Raw genomic sequence first — 12,793 nt, forward strand, 5'->3', positions numbered from 1 at the left:
AACCTGCCCATTTTCTCCACATCATAATAGAATTCAGTGTTCACATCTCTGATGGTTTTTAATTCAGTCAATTTATTTTAACTTTGCCCGTTGGGCTCAGTGTTGTCTTGTTATCATTCTGCTTCAAAATAAACTTTTTTAATATCTTCAAATAACATAAAATGTTCCTCACATTCAAACATAAAAAGTAACTTCCTTTAAAGTTTGCTTTGGTTTGTGGAAAAGGGATATTGTGAAGAATATCTAGATTTCAATTGCCACTTCTGACAAAATCGATTGTTCAAGAGGCTGATAATATCTTACTGCATATTGGAAAGTAACTGGACTTGTATGCACATTCATGGTTTGAATAGATACTGATGCCCTTCTGTGGACTATAGAAGGAATTGCAGTTGTGGACTTAACAGGTCTTGATGCTTATGGAATCCAATGATAGGATGTGCCAAGCAAATAAGGCTTACTATTATTTTTCAAGTCCATATTAGAAGTACTTTGGGTTGGAGTTCTGTGGCACTCCACAATTGAGTTAGGAAAAAATGAAGCTAATGATTTCAGTTAGAATTGTCTATGACTTGTAGCCTGGAACTTCTTGGCGTACATTCTAGAAATTCTTAACAATTAACCCTTTAATAATGCACAACATGCAGACATGTTGCTCATTTGAGAGTGTCTATAGGCTGTATATGACTGAAGTATCTATGGTTTGGTCTGACTCTGAAGGATATAGGCAGTAGTGAACCATAAGAAAACAAGGGACTCTCAAAACTTCTAGTCTTTAATTAGCTTTATCCTTGAAAATCCAAGAACACTGCAATTTGAATAAAATGCTGCCTCTATGTATAAAAGTGCTGCTCTGTCTATAGATGAGAGTAAGTAATTTAAAGTAATAATTTATGAGCTTTCATTGCTTGGTGTTTAAAGATTGACAGCTGCTTTGGATACAAAGCTGTAACTCAGTAGAAGCACCTCCAAAGCCATCTCAGTTCTCCATGAGTTGGATCAAGTTTGGCAAGATCCCAAAATAGAACAGCAGCCTTTAATTTGAAGTGAATGTTAATGACAGCTGGTAGCTGTGTTATGATGCCACTTAAGAAAGGGTATGATTGATGGCTGTGCCAATTGTGAAGCTCAGTAATACTGCAGGGTTTACAGAAGAGTATTGAAGGCTGTTTGCAGTTATTTAATATACAGTATTTAGTTTGGTAGCAAAGCGCGTGGGATCCATGATTTACTTGAACCTCTGAAGACTGTTAGAACATCCCCAGCATGTTTTTATAATTTTGCCTGCTCAATATGATCCTTTATATTGAATATAAATCCCTTGTTAAAAAGCTAAGCAAATGATAAGTTTCCAGATATTTCCCTCTGTCTGCTATGACACTGAGAATGATATTGAAAGTGCATTATTACATTGTAAGAACTGTGTTCTGCCAGTCAATAGAGAAGCTCTGGTGCAATGTATAATCTATGGATGGATCTTTTGTGTATTCAGAAGGGAGCAGGGTGATTTAGTTATATCATCAAATGCAACATCCTTCAAACAAAACTTCAGACCATTGAAATGTGCTGTATAATCCACGTGCTTGCAATATGTTTACAGAATTGGTTTTAAATTATTGTGTTAATAATGTGCTAATTGCTCTTTGCACAGTCATTCATTTTGTAAAGTGCATTAGTGGATTGTTTTAGCACTTAGTAAGTTCACTAATAACTCTATCTGGCAGAAATTAGAATTGCACATTGCAGAGAGCACCCTCCTGCCTCATCATCTTTGCAGGACCACTGATTTAGTTACAGCTGAATACGAAATACAAACCCAACCCAACTAAATTATTACGAACACAGTTTTTGAAATTGCTGTTCGATGCTTTGTTCATTGATTCTGCGCACATACATTTGTTAGTCTCCAGAAGTTACGTCACTCAAGTACATTCATTTGCTACAGGCTGAAAGAAATTAACTAAAGGCAAAAATACTGTTGGACATTTGAGCTTCCAAGCATTGCCAGGGGATAGTTGTCAACACAGTCTAACTTTTCTTTTGTGGTATTAACATATTTAAAAGTAGTCTAAACTTCATTGATTTCTCTCTTAAACCTGTGGCTCTGAACCCCAAAGTGATTGGAAAACTGCGGTTTCTGAAATAAATATGAATTTTATTTTTGTTGATTGCATTTCATTGAATCTTTATGTGTTGGTTCAAAAACATTATCCTTAGGTCCAAAATTGACTGATCAATCCATGTAACTGTATTTGTATGAAAATACAAGCATTGGATCCTAAAGTACCTATTTATATGTTCAAATTGCACAGGAAGACATTTTAGCCTAGAAATACATTCTATTTGATTGTATTCAACAAATGAATACAATCCCTGTTATCAGCAATTTTAACTCAAACAAGCTTCAAGAAGCTCCGAGAATGCTCTGCAAGAAAACACTCCCTCATCAGTTAGCATAACAAAGAAGCAGTTTTACTTTTAACAAACAAAGAAGCCATCTTGATTAACGTATGCAGTACATACACAAAGCAGGTGAAGGCCGAGGTCTCTGAGCTTCTTATTGAGCTTGGAGGGAATTATGGTGTTGAATGCTGAACTGTAGTCCAGGAACAACATTCTCACATAAACATCCCTCTTCTCCAAAGTGTAAGCACGATGTGTAGAGCTGTGGGTATGGTTGGTTGTGTCGGCAGGCGAATTATAGGGAGTCCAATGTGGGTAGCCTGCTGCAGATGTAATCCTTGACCAGCCTCTCAAAGCATTTGCTTATTATTGAGGTGAACGCGACAGGATGCCAGTCATTCAGACATGTTACTTTGGTCTTTTTGGGTACAGGAACAAGGGTGGATGTTTTGAAGTAGGAGGGCACTCTACACTTACGATGCTCCTTGAAAGGAAATAGGAACTGCAAATTCAAAGCAATAGCAAATACTGCAAAAATTATTAAGATGTATTTAAACCTATAAATAAAATGATTCCCTTATTTAATTACAGTGAAACAATTTTCATCCACACTTTTAGAGTGTATGTTAGTAGTCCACTACACACTACCTCATTGCTTTTTCATCTTTCAGTGAAACGGATGCAGTGTCTCAACATCAGGCTAAATGTCACTGAGGTTCCCACGTTCAGTAATTTCCAGTCTGTTTCATTGCTTTGAAAGGAGTTGGGCAACTGCACTGAAACGGTGCTATTATGTTTTGCAACTTCAAATGATTAAATTAATTAAAAGGAAAGCACAGAAGTGTAAAATGTGAATCTCAATTCATGTTTACTTTAAGTGAGGAGCACAAATATCACATGGTACCGTGACGACGTATGCAACTCATGTTTTTATACATATAACCTCGAATGAATTATTTAATCGAAAACAAATGCTTAATCTGCTAATTTATATACAAAATTACTCAAATGTTACTGAAATATTGAATATGCAGCACTCCTCCCTGCTTAGCGATAAACCCCAAATCACTAGAGAATGTATCTTAACTATATACACAGTATTTTATACAACTACTATATACAGATATATAGAATAGTAAATTTTAAATTTTCCCATTCAGGCCTAAGGATTTAATCACTGTGGAGGATTTCTTACTCTTTTGGGATAACATCTTTGACCAAGCAGGTCACTCTGCTTGGCAGGTGAGACCTGAGGCTGTGGTGCAACCTCAGGTTCTGGGGCCTCCTCCATGGTGGTTGTAGGAGTTGACTCTGAGACTGCAGGAAGTGGCTCAGACAGTTGTGGATGCCTTTCTTTCTCTTCTTCTTCTTTCTGGTTTGTACACCTTGATCTTCATTTAGTTCACTGGAGTATTCTCCTATTAATCCTTCTATTGTTCCCTTTATGATCTGATATTTCCTCTTGGTTTCATTATTGCCAGCATCCTTTGCTTTTGTATCTCCATTGACTCTTCCTTTCTTTTTGGCTTTCCACTCATTCAGCTGTGCTTTGTTCTTTAGATCTATTTTTATAAGCAGCTTTTTGTTTCCCACTTGAAGTTCAAGGGATAACCTTAATGCCTGCAGAGCAGATTCTGGTTCTTTATCCTCACAAAAACCAAATGCTTGCAACTTTCCTGAAGCTCCTTGAATTCTCTTCCAGCTTAAAACGAAGCCACATTTTGCAAATAACTGCTTGATTAACATATCAGAAGCTTTCTCAGATATGCTCCCTGCAAAAACTGTTGTAGTCAGACCACTGTTTCCGTTACATTCATGCTTTCCCTGAGCAGCATGGCCCTTCCTTCATCCAATATGCTTTCCAACCAGAGGTATAGAGGTAGGCACCAACTCCGGTTTGCCCTCTGTCGGGTAACAGCTCATGGCGTACAGCATGGAGACAGCTATGGTATCATCCAGCACCTTTCTTAATTTACCTTCAGTTGACTTTATTGCAGGGGGTCTGATATGCAAGTGGTTGATGGATCTCCAATCAAGTTGTAGTTGTAACATCTCCACAGTTTTGGCCCTCCTGTTTTTACCACAAACAAGCCCAATGTAGCTTGTTGGTTGTAATATTTCACTGTTACAAATGCTGTTCCCACAAGAGTTATCTTTTCTCCAGTATAAGTTTTTAGTTGGATACCTGCAGGCTTCGGTTTAGAATGTTTGAAATGCCTTTTGAACTCACTTTGTGGACTGATGGAAACAGCTGAACCAGTAATTAATTTGCCATTCCCTTCTGGCGTAAGCCATATTGCTTGACTTTGGGCAGTTTTTACCTTCTAAATCTCGAGGCTACACAGTCCCGTGTCACTCTCATTATTATCGGATTTTTCATCAGGATTGTGCAGGTTGCTGCTCTTTTTGAAACCGCAACTTGACTTTTTTTAAAATCTTTTCCTCTTCTCTGTGCAGTCCATTTACTTTTGACGGCCCAAAATACTCTTTGTACGTGTCCTACATTGGTGCATGTTTGATGAGTTTCGCCCTTAACCCTGCATTAGTCTGGTGTATGTGAGCCCCTGCCAAAATGGCAACACAATTTGTTCATCCAGGCTGGTTTCTAATTAGGTGTTGCAATTTTGTTCATGCTGACATTCATTCCTGACTGCAACTCAATTATGTCTCTAGCTGCTGTTTCGATTGATACAGCTATTTTAACTGCTCTTTTAAATGCAAGCTGTGCTTCAGTTAGGAGCCATTTTTGAATGCTTTCTTGTAAGATTCCACACATGGAACAATCTCTCTGTGCATTATTAAGCCCATTACAAATTGACAATGCTTGGAAAATCTCTTCAACTCAGCCACTTATGAGGAAATGGACCCCCCTTCATTCTGATTCTGTTCATGAAGCCTAAAGTGTTCTGCCTTCTACAATGGTTTCTGTTTTAAAAGTTCCTGCATTACTTTCACAATATCAACAAAGCTCATTTCTGCTGATTTATTTAGAGCACTTAAACTATGAAGCAAACTTTATGCCTTTAAACCCAGTGCCGTGAGCAAAATTGGTACTTGCTTCTCATTGGCTGTTTCATTTGTTGGCAGGGACCATGAAATAGTGGATAAACTGAAGAAGTATGTTTAATCAGGCTTCACTGTGGAAGACACTAGCAGTATGGTGGAAGTTCCAGGAGTCAGGGCATGAGGTGTGTGAAGTTATAACTAGAGAGACTGTTCTTGAGAAAATGAAAGTCACCTGGACCGGGTGGTGTACACCCCAGAGTTCTGAAAGAAGTGGCTGAAGAGATTGTGGAGGCATTAGTGATGATCTTTCAAGAATCATTAGATTCTGGAATGGTTCTGGAAGACTGGAAAATTGCAAATATCACTCCACTCTTCAAGAAGGAGGAGAGACAGAAAAGAGCAAGCTATAGGCCTTTTAGTCTTATCTCAGTGGCTGGGAAGATTTGGACTCCAAGTACCCTGAGACCTTATTAAGGATGAGGTCTCAGGGTACTTGGGGGCACATAATAAAACAGGCTTAAGGCAACATGGTTTCCTAAAGGGAAAATCTTGTCTGACAAATGTAACAAGCAGGATAGACAAAGGTGAATTGGTTGATGTTGTGCACTTGGATTTTCAGAAGTCCTTTGACACATACATTACAGGAAAGATTCTAGACTGGTAAAGCAGAGGCAAAAAGTGGGAATAAATGAAACCTTTCCTGTCTGGCTCCCGGTGACTAGTAGCGTTCCACAGGGGTCTGTGCTGGGACCGATATTTTTTACATTGTATGTCAATAATTTTAATGATTGGATTGATGGCTCTTTTGTAAAGTTTGCAGATGGCATGAAGATAGGTGGAGGGGCAGATAGCTCTGAGGAAGTAGAGAGGCTACAGAAGGACCTAGACAGATTAGGAGAATAGGCAAAGAATTGGCAGATGGAATACAGTGTCGGGAAGTGTATGGTCATGCATTTTGGTAGAAGAAATGAAAGGGTTGACTACTTTCTAAACGGAGAGAAAATCCAAAAAACTGAGGTGCACATGGACTGGGAGTCCTTGTGCAGGATTCTCAAAAGGTTAATTTGCAGGTTGAGTCTGTGGTGAGGAAGGCAAATGCAATGTCAGTTGTCATTTCAAGAGGACTAGAATATAAAAGCAAGGATGTAATATTGAGATTTTATAAAGGACTGGTGAGGCTTCATGTTGTGCTGAAACTGGAGAGGGTTCAAAGGAGGTTCACAAAAACAATTCCAGGATTAAACGGTTTGTCATATGAAGACCATTTGGTGGCTCTGGGCTTGTATTCACTGGAATTCAGAAAAGTGAGGGGTGACCTCATTGAAACCTATCGAATGGTGAAAGGCCTTGATAGAGTGGATGCAGAGAGGAAGTTCCCTATGATGGGAGTGTCTAAGGGCAGAGGACACAGCCTCAGAATAGAGGGGCATCCTTTTTGAATAGAGATGAGGAGGAATTTATTTCACCAAAAGTCCTTATGGGACTGATACTCTTTACATTACAATGTCAATAATTTGAATGATGGAATAGATGGCTTTTTTGTAAAGTTTGCAGATGATATGAAGATAAGTGGAAGGGCAGATAGCTTTGAAGAAGTAGAGAGGCTACAGAGGGACCTAGACAGATTAAAGTCTAAGTCTATGTATATTTAAGAAGGATATGGGGAAGAGGCAAGAGACTGGGGCTGAGAGGAAAATTGGATCAGCCATGATGAAATGGTGGAGCAGACTTGATGGGCCAAATGACCTAGTTTTGCTCCTATGTCTTATGATCTTATGGCCTAAAATACAGTTGAATTAGTTTAGTATACATGAGCCAGTTTCCATTGAGTTATTGAGTGCATTTATCTTTCTGTTGTAGCCAGCCATTTCTGCTTTTCTCATGATTATTATCTCCCAGTACTTACTGTTCAAGAACCTGAGAGTTATTCTGTTTTCTGCTTTTTTTCTTAACCCAACTGACTCTGCACATGTTGTGCTGTGCTGTGTTTTGAAATTGACCTTCCCTCGCTGCGCTTGTTAAAAAACTCAAATGCATACTGCACTTCAACAGGTCGGTAACCGTCTCAGGTTTACTTTAAGAATACCTCAAGCACTGCAATCAATAAAAGGGGAAAGTTATGATGTTATCATTATTCTGTCTGTGCAACTACATACCGATTAAATAAAACCCACGCACTTTGTGCTAAGGGGGGGGGGGGGGGTGTCATTGCTCTAAAAGAAATAGATCCGTACATTACAATCATAGTTCAGGGAAAACCTGCCTCTCTGCCCGTAAGTGCATAAACTGGGACAGCGGTAGTTCAGTTGGGCTGTGGGATAGAGAAATGTGGAAACTAATTTTTTGCAACCAAATTCTAGCGGTGGATGATATAGGGTATGCAAATAATTAGGGCTTAGAAATTTTTAAATGAGCAACAAATGCTCTGTATCTTCCTACCATCGAAGAAGCACCATCAGTTGCCCAAGCCATTCTCTTTTCCAGTGGCATACTGTTATCCAAGATATAGCTCTTCATGTCTTCAAATATAGTTTCACCTCCGTTATCTGTTTGAAGCTTTTGAGCAAAAAGCATTTCGACACTAGCCTGATCATCATTCAAAAACCTATCATCGGAAGTGCTCACTGTATAATCAGTGATTTGGGGATGGATGTGAGCTCTCCTGGAGAGTGTGAATGGTTTGTGCGTGGTTGAGTGGGAGCGGTGATAATGAATGCAGTGCCACACCCCCCCACACACATACACAAAGCTGCTTTGCTGCCTCGTTTGGTCCATCTAGCATATTTTCCCATTCACTTCATTCAGGGTTCCATTTAAATGACATGTATTAACTTTTATTTATATATTTTATTAATATTCCATTAAAACAGTAAATTATCATGGCCTATTTGGAAACTCCTGTGTTTCCTACAAAATTTGGTGTGGTCTCCTGTGGAATGGTGAACAGCAACAATGCATGGGCCAGGCCCAGAATTAACATGATTTCTTCAGTTCCGCTTTCTCATGATACGTCAAGTACTGAACTGTCACTTTGCTTTTCAACAACTGTAATGTGCTTCAACCAAAGTCTAAGAGAATGCTGGGTTAGCGAGAGATGGGGGTGCTTACGTGGCCAAGACAATCAATTGTGAGGCACTTTCATGCTTATAAGAAGTAATAACTTTGTTAAATTAGGTCTGTAATCCCCCCGCTGTCCCCACTTGCTACCGAGCTACCCCCACACTGCCACCTTTGTCTTTGTTACTCTCTCAGAAACTCCCACCGTTTCCAGGGGAACCACTGCTCTGGAGAGATTTAGATAGATGCTCTTGCATCTGGTGATTCCCCAAACCAGAATCTCCACACTTGGTGCCAGACTGCTACCTACCAGTGCCCGGTGTAGGTTTTGTGATGTGTATTGCTCTTAGCTTGTCTGCACATCCTTCACATTGCTGGTTCTGAGGTATCCGGTAGGGCGTTTGGCATAATGATACACAATGTCCTCTTTAATCAGCATTATCAACTCCCTCCTTCATTTCTTCCTCCACTCTCCCTGTTTCTCTCACTCCATATTCTCAGCTTTTGCCAAGAAATCCGTGGGGCTTCCAAAAACATGGGTCTCCTCAATATGAGTAAAATGCTGCTCTTTCAAGAGCCACTCTCCTTTATGTGTGGACTTCCTGTACCTCCATCGTCTGATCTTCTGCCCCTGCATACCACCCCTTATCACACTTTCCCATGCAATCACAGAAGGTGTGATATCTGCATTTTAATCCATTTTCACCAACCAGAGACTCAAACAATCTGCTTAGGTGACTGACTTTCATTTATTCCAATTGTATTGCATTCTATGTTCATAATTTGACCTCAGAGAAATCAAATGCAGTTTGGGTTATTGCTTTATGCTGCATCTGCACTCAGTCCACAGCAGTGACTCTGAGCTTTTTAATATAATTGATGTTTAGCATGGTTAATGGGGTGTCAATCAAGTGGGCTGCTTTGTCCTAGATGCTGAAGGACCTCCTGAAAGCTACTGGAATTGGACTCAACACACAAAGTGCTGGAGGAACTCAACAGGTCAGCAGCATCTATAAAAATGTCAATGTTTTGACCCTTCGTCAATCCTGAAAGACCCAAAATGTCCATAGATGCTGCCTGACTTGCTGAGTTCCCCAGCACTTTGTGTGTTTAGCCTTGGATTTCAAGTATCTGAAGATTTTCCCTTGTTTGTGGAGACGGACGCATCCAGGCAAGTGGAGAGTTTTCCGTCTCATTCCTACCTTATAGATAGGGAAAGACCTTGGGGTGCTTTGAAGTTTGGACACATTACAGGATACTTAGAATACTTTATAGCAATGGCATTTATGTGGGTGGTTTCAATGCATTTCTAGTCAATGGTGAATATTAATAATGATGGAATTGTGTAATTTCTTCTGCCAGTACTCAGTGATCTGGGGATTCTCAGTCCTGGAGCAGATTTCCTATACTCATTTCCTTGTAGGTTCTTCTAATAGATTCAACCCCCCCCCCCCCCCCCCCCCAGCCACTCACCACTACATCTCACCCTTCTAGCATATGGAACCTCCATCCTACCTTCCATCTCATTCACCAGGACTTTCATACCTATTTAAGTCAGGGATTCCCAACCCTTTCTTTACGCCATGGGTCAATACCATTAAGCAGGTTTAATGAATCTTGGTGTTTGCTGATGGGGCTGCTGTTTTAGCACAAGGAAACAGTGTAACCAATTGAATTAGTTAAATAATGACCTCACCTTGCAGTCCTACTAGATTGTTGCAGCAGATTGAATACCATGACGTTCCCAAAGAGTGCCCAACTATGACCACCCCCAAGGCCAACATGGTCTGACTTCTGAAAGTGGTTTCAAAAGAACAAAGCAAGTTTACAGGTCAGAACCATGACTGATGTAAGAACATGCCCAGTTAATTTTTTTTAAGTGATGGAAAACACCCTGGTCATGAAAAAATTAGTTTCATTTGGATAATGCCAAAACATCATGCAAATGGATTTTTAGGCAACGATATGTAGATCAATTTTCTTAAATCTCAAGGTGGAAACTGGTTCAGTTAAAATTTCCCCTTACTGTTTGCTTCTACACTATTCCTCACTGGGATATTTACTCTAAATATTCAAACAACAAGCTCTGCACTAGTCCCAAAGTGCTCATCATATTATATCTTAATAAATGACTGCAGTAACTAATTCTTTGGCCCGTAGCAATAATTTGGCTAGCTCCATGAGATATTAATAAACATAAGCATCGAAACATAGGACTTTGCGTAGTGTGCAGTTTTGGTCACTGAATTACAGGAAGAATATTAATAAGGTTGAAAGAGTGCAGAGAAGGTTTACAAGAATGTTGCCAGGACTTGAGAAACTGAGTTACAGAGAAAGGTTGAATAGGTTAGGACTTTATGCCCTGTAGCATAGAAGAAGGAGGGGAGATTTGATAGAGGTGTATAAGATTATGATGGGTATAGATAGAGTGAATGCAAGCAGACTTTTTCCACTGAGGCTAGGAGAGAAAAAAACCAGAGGACATGGGTTACGGGTGAAGGGGGAAAAGTATAAAGGGAACATTAGGTGGGGGGCTGTGGTGAACTATGTGCCTGTCTGGACACGCCCCCTGCTGACTGCTCCTGTGCCTCCTCCCACAGGCCCCTGTATAAAGGCGATCTGAGGCCTGACGCTCGGCCTCGGTCTCCAGGACATAGTATGATGGACACTCACTCCTGGTTCCTTCTTCCAGTCAATAAAAGCCGATATCTCGCCTTACGTCTCGGTGTGAGTTATTGATGGTGCATCAGGGGCTTCTTCACCCAGAGAGTGGTGGGAGTGTGGAATGAGCTGCCAGATGAAGTGGTAAATGCAGGCTCACTTTTAACATTTAAGAAAATCTTGGACAGGCACATGGATGAGAGGTATATGGAGGGATATGGTCCAGGTGCAGGTCAGTGGGACTAGGCAGAAAAATAGTTTAGCACAGCCAAGAAGGGCCAAAAGGCCTGTTTCTGTGCTGTAATATTCTATGGTTCTATGGTTCTAGTATAGTGGCTAGAGTTACATTATTACACTGCCAGTGACCTGGAATTTCCAAACTCCATACTTGTCCAACAATCCAGGATGCCACAATACTGTAGCAGTTAGTGTGACTCTATTACAGCTTTCTGACACCAATTCTGTGCCATCTGTAAGAAATTTGTATGTTCTGCCTGTGACCGTATGGGTTTCCTCAGGCTGTTCTAGATTCCTTCCATGGTCCAAAGATGTACAGGTTGCTAGGTTAATTGCTCGTATGGGTGCATTTAGGTGGTGTGGGCTCGTTGGGCCTGAAGGGCCTGTTACACCATATTGTATCTCTAAATATAAATAAATAAACAGCTTGTGTGTGTTGTGAAACTTTGCTGTAGCTGGGTAATAGGTTTCTCTCTTGTAGAAAATAGTTGTTAGAGAAGAATATTTTGTTTGGTACAAAGAGAAGCTGTTTCTGCTCATGGGACAATGCGGCTTGGTGTTCTGTTGCGACAGAAAAGGCACACGTTGAATGGCACAACAATTGTTATTAGGGCCAATCCATGGACGATTCTCTCACGCATGAGTCACAAAGCATTGTGCACAATAGTCTTTGCACATTTAGCATGGCCATGGCTATTTCCATTGTTATGCTGGAGTGAACTGGTGACTGAGTGAGTGGTAAGTCACGGATAGTGCGACAGGAGTGACCAGACGATGGGGGGGGGGGGGGGGGTTGACTATCAGTAATGGAAATGCTGAGGTACATTACTAGCAGATGTCCAAAGGTGACCTGCAACAAAGGGTGGTTTCAAACACTGGACTTACAGGTTATAGTCCTGGTCAAAAAGGTGCCATCAATTCTAGCCTCATATATGTTGTGACATCCAATGGCTGCCTGAATTGACTAAGGCTAGATGTGGGATGTGCAATGCAATTTTCTACAAGTGGCCTCCAAATATATATCACATGTCATTGGATGCCACTGCAATATTTAAGTGTTATTCTGTATACTCAGAGAATGCGGTCGCAGTCTTGCAAACTCTATTAGCCACTCCATGAATGCATGCCTGGTTTTGGCAATGACTGCTCTGAGAAATTTTATCAGGTAGCTGAAATACAAGCTGCACTTTTCAAGAGGACCACCAGCATTTTTAATGAAGCTGAATGAGTAGTCGAATGGGATTAATTCAATTTCTCAGTCTGGCCATTAGGGGGAGACAAAGAATGAAGGATGAATGTTGGTCAGCAAGCAGGAGATGGTGAATCTCCAAGATGATCCAGGATTGAAAAGGTTCAAAGTACATTTATTATCGAAATATTTATACAGTATACAACCCTGAGATTCGCCTTCAGCAACAAAACAAAGAAA

Source organism: Hypanus sabinus, chromosome 25 (assembly GCF_030144855.1).
Source record: "Hypanus sabinus isolate sHypSab1 chromosome 25, sHypSab1.hap1, whole genome shotgun sequence".
Classification (NCBI taxonomy): Eukaryota; Metazoa; Chordata; class Chondrichthyes; order Myliobatiformes; family Dasyatidae; genus Hypanus; species Hypanus sabinus.